Source organism: Crocuta crocuta, unplaced genomic scaffold (genome assembly GCF_008692635.1).
Source record: "Crocuta crocuta isolate KB4526 unplaced genomic scaffold, BGI_CrCroc_1.0 scaffold71, whole genome shotgun sequence".
Lineage (NCBI taxonomy): Eukaryota > Metazoa > Chordata > Mammalia > Carnivora > Hyaenidae > Crocuta > Crocuta crocuta.
The window spans coordinates 596,594-601,590 of record NW_027527548.1 but is presented as its reverse complement, the minus strand read 5'-3'; the positions used below and the strand labels follow the sequence as shown (position 1 = coordinate 601,590).

General features: G+C 38.2%; 1 protein-coding gene across 9 annotated transcripts in view; it reads left to right on the top strand.

Annotated features, from left to right (window-relative positions):
* The window catches only part of NCOA3 (nuclear receptor coactivator 3), a 65,215-nt gene that overhangs the window by 28,052 nt on the left and 32,166 nt on the right, over positions 1-4,997 (top strand). The window lies entirely within an intron of this gene.

Genomic DNA, 4,997 nt, shown 5'->3' with positions numbered 1-4,997 from the left:
CCCAGCGTGTTGCTCACCTGATCGGCATTAGCATTGTTGATTGGTATCTTTTCCTTTTGGACAGGAGTACTTCCTGTCTCCTTGTCCACCTGGTACTTTGTTGTGCAGTCAAGGTTTTTCCTCCTGTCTTCACTGTAGGTAAGCAGCAACATTATCACGACTTTTGAGAGACAAGTAAAATTCTTTGCTGCTTTTAAATAGCCTGAATTGTTTAGAAATGTTTAGTTTTTAGCAGTTTAGCTTGTATGCTGAGCATGTCTGAGCTTAAACATGTACCATACCCTATTGTGTATAGAAAGGCCTCTAGTAATTATATAAGGAATTCTAACCAGTTGCCGTTAAGATTTTTTTGTCCATTTTAAACCCAGTTTTTCCAAATAATAGAGCAGTAGGTAACATTAGATAGATTTGGATAGCATTGAAAGTTATTCTAAATCGCTACTATTCTTTTAAAGTAGGCCCCACACCCAGTGTGGAACCCAGTGTGGGGCTTGAACTCACAATCCTGGGATCAAGACTTCAGCTGAGATCAAGAATCAGATGCTTAACTGACTGAGCCACCCAAGCGCCTCTGAATTGTTACTATTCTATATTTGAAGTAACTGCGTAGAATATCTTGCTTAAATGTAAGCCTAGAGTGTGCATTGTCATATTTATATGTGTAAGTAGATCGCATGGAGCTCTTCGGTAGAAGCATTTTACAAAAGGAAAAATATTGTAAAAATGGCTCAAGGATCCAAATGGCTGCGTTCACACTGCAAGACTGAATACATCTTGAGCTGTTGAATTCTGTTTCAATGAAAAGTTCTACACCCTAGTCCTTTTCTATACTGTGGTGGCCGGGGACTTACAAAAACTTCTGTGATTGGATTGGATTCTGCCTGCACGTGGGGTTTAGGTGTGCCTCCAGCTGAGTGATAGGTTGGGGGACGTCTCTTCATTAGCAACTTCAGAATCCATCAGTGCAAGTCGTTATTAGATTTGTAAGGGGATTTCAAGAGTACAGGTTACTTGGGGGCAGGTGTATATTGTGGTCTTAATTTTCTACTCAGCTGTGTAGGTGATCTTTAATTGTAGGGAGTCAGAATTTAGAAGGGGCTAAGTATTCAAGATTGTTCTTATCAGAGATACTTCGGGACTCTTGGGTTATATTATTTCCCCTTCGAATATGGATTTTACTAACTCCATATATCCTCCAACCTAAATGGGTTATAATTTAAGATATAAAAATGTAAGCTATACAGTTACTGATTTATGTTTCTTAACTTTTAGATTTTGGGGGGCAGAATTATTCGTGGGCCTAGTATGTAATGTATTCTTCCCTCCCACCCCAATTCTTGACTCCTGACTGAAAATGATTTAGATTTAGGATGTGTATGTAAACATTGACCTTTTATACCTTAGAAAGAGTAATTTACCAAAGTATATCCTACATCCCCTCAGACGGATAGTTTTGAGTCCATCTCTGGCAGTGAGAACAGGGCAGCAGACCTGGCAAGTAAAACAAATGCTATTTACAATTTTTATGTTTGTGATGAAGATTAATACCAAATAGAAAATTATATATAAAGTAATTGTCATTTGTGCTCAGGAATAATTGTATTAGCTGTTGTATATGCTGAAAAGTATTTTTAAGCAGAAATACAATTTTTCTTTTACATATTGAACATTTTCTTGGTCATAATGAAATTTAGGAGATACATTTGCTGAATTTTTTTGTTATTTTAAGATTGTTCACTGTTAGAAATCATGTGGTCTTTTACATATTGTGCAATAAGCCTTTTTAAAAAAGTTTTTTTAGTTAAGAGCGCATGAGCATGTGCAAGCGGGGGAGGGACAGAGAGGGGGAGAGAATCCCAAGTAGGTTCTATGCTGTCAGCATGGAACCCAATGTGGGGCTCGAACTCACGAACTGTGAGATTGTGGCCTGAGCCGAGATCAAGAGCCCAGTGCTTTACTGACAGAGTCACCCAGGGACCTCAAATCCTTTTTTAAAAGTTTATTTATTTTGAGAGAGGCAGAGAGAAAAATGAGTGTACTANGGGGGGGGGGGTAGTCGGCCGGGAGAGAATCCCAAGCAGGCTCCACAGTGTCCGTGCAGAGCCCAGCTTGGGGCTCGAGAACTCACTAAATGGGAGATCATGACCTGGGCCCAGATCAAGAGTCCGTCACTTAACTGACTGAGCCACCTAGGCTTGCCTAGCTATTGTGCTGTAAATGTGATTTGTTCACATCTGAGCAAAAACTAGGAAAAAAATGGACAAATCTGTTCTGTTTTTAAAAAAAGAAATAATGAGAAATATTTTATGTCTTATTTTAACAAAACCTTCATGGTTTTACATTAGAATTTTGCGTAGTACATTGCTGGATGATTTCCTTTGTTACTAGAGGTTAGTGGATTCAGTGAAAGAGTAAATTTGATGACACATAGACTAGTCAGTCCTATACATGATAGCTTGCTGTTGCCAGATCAAGAGAAGGAGCCGCGTTTGTATACATGGATACATGTAGATATATTTACAGTTCTTTGCCTGCACATAAAAATTGGCTGAATGTGAATGACTTGTGTGCATTTCCTGATTAGACTGATAATTACGATTATTGCTTTCTTTCATACTAAGAGATTGTCATGGTTTTGATTCTCTGTTGATATAATTTATGTCTTTAAAACTCATTTTGGGGACATCCTATATAAGTGGAAGTGAAAATTTTAAAAAGCTTTAACTTTGTGGCGCTTGGGTGATTCATTTGGTTAAGCATCTGACTCTCGATTTCAGCTCAGGTCATGGTCTCAGGGTTTGTTGTCTCTGTGCTCACAGCATGGAGCTTGCTTGGGATTCATCCATCGATGGACATTTGTGTGCTTCCCATACTTTTGGTTATTGTTATTTTTAACATAAAGAAATGTTATTACTTGAGGCCCCTGGGTGGCTCAGTCGCTTGAGTGTCTGACTTCAGCTCAGGTCATGATGTCACAGTTCATGAGTTTGAGCCCCACAGCAAGCTCTGTGCTGACAGCTCGGAGCCTGGAGCCTGCTTCAGATTCTGTGTCTCCCTCTCTCCCCGCACCTCCCCGAACAGTGCTCTGTCTCTGTCTCAAAAATAAACAAACATTAAAAAAAGAAAAAAGAAATGTTATTACTCACTAGATAGTTGGCCACTCAATTTAAAAATAGCTTTGTGAATGAAACGTATAAAACCAGGTGTGTTGAGACATAGCTAAAATTATTTTTCTGTACTTAAGGATTGCTTTATGAAAATTGGAGATAAAAACTGAATATACTTTAAAACCTTTTATTGGGGAATAGTTTTAAACTAAAAACAAAGTTGCAGGAAAAAGAATAAAATTTGAAGAATTTAAAAGTTTCTCTCCCACCAGGTTTCATCCAGTGCCAGTATTCTGCTGCCCTCCTTTCTCCTCTTCACCTCCCTCTCCTTTGCTTCTCCGGTTCCTTTTCTCGCTCATTCACATAAAATGGCCTCTGCCAGTGGAGGGTCATTTACACACATAATGACCCATTTGCTGTAAATATTAAGAGTAAGGATAGCTTCTTAAATATGTACAGAACTCAACTTCTGTAAATTTAACACTGATAAAATATTCCTTTCGTCCATATTTTAAATTTGTCACTTGATCCAGTAACATGCTTTATAGCATTTCCCCTCTCTAGGACGGACTCTAGTATGGGATCAAATACCATATTTGTCATTTCTCTTTAGTTTTATTTAAAATCTGGAATGTTTATAGACTTTGTCTTTTATGACATTGTCATTTTTGAAGAATACATTATTTCTGGCATTGTGGGGTCTGGGTATGCTTCAAAATCATAATATTGAACCACTATTATTCAAGGATATTTTAAGTTTTGGGGAGCCTGGGTGGCTCATTCGGTTAAACCTCCAACTTGAGCTCAGGTCGTGATCTTGTGGTCTGTGAGTTCGCGCTCTGCACTGGGCTCTGTGCTGTCTGCACAGAGCAGGGAGCCTGATTCGGATTCTGTGTCTCCCTTTCTCTCTGCCCCTCCCCTGCTCACACTCTGTTTCTCTCTCTCTCTCTCTGTCTCTCCCAAAAATAAGTAAACATTAAAAAATTATTTAAAAAGATATTTTACGTTATTTTCTCTCCTTTATTTTAACAATGTTGTGAGGAAAAAAACATACTCTTGGAAACCTCTCAGCTTTTCAGCTTTGATTTACATTTTACCACCAAACTTACAGGTAGAATGAATTTTGTTGGTGTTTAATTCATACCTACAGTATCTGTACAAATGATGTCATAATCTAGACCTCTTGGTTAATGATTATGTGGTTTTGAGTTTTTAAAAGCTATGCTTTTTAAGTTTTTTTTAACATCCTGTGTGAAATTTTGCATTTTTGTCTCCTCTCTCCGTAGTATTGTGCCATCTAGTGGAAGTTTATGTCCATCAGCATAGGTCTAAAAATCTAGATGGAATGCAAGATGCATTTTAACATATTAAGAAAAAAATAGTTTGGAAACTTCCAACTTTAAAAACATTTTTTTTAATGTTTTATTTATTTCTGAGAGAGAGAAAGAGGGAGGGAGAGAGACAGCATGAGCAGGGGAGGGTCAGAGAGAGAGGGAGATACAGAATCTGAAGCAGGCTCCAGGCTCCGAGCTAGCCGTTAGCACAGAGCCCGATGTGGGGCTCGAACCCATGAACGGTGAGATCGTGACCTGAGCCGAAGTCAGACGTTTAACCGACTGAGCCACCCAGGCGCCCTGGAAAATTCCAACTTCTTAATTGATTTGGGATTCTTTAGAACAATGATAGTCCTCTAAACAAGAATTGGGACAAATAAAATTCTTCATAAGTGAGGGCTTAGTAGAAGTCTTAAAATTAGGAGCTACTGAAATGTTAAAAGCTGCCTTTTTTTTTTTCAACAAGAAACTCCCTATGTTATTTTCTTTATTGTTGAATCCTTAAGCAAAACATACTATATTTCCCTCAGTTGTTACTAAAATGATTACTGCTATT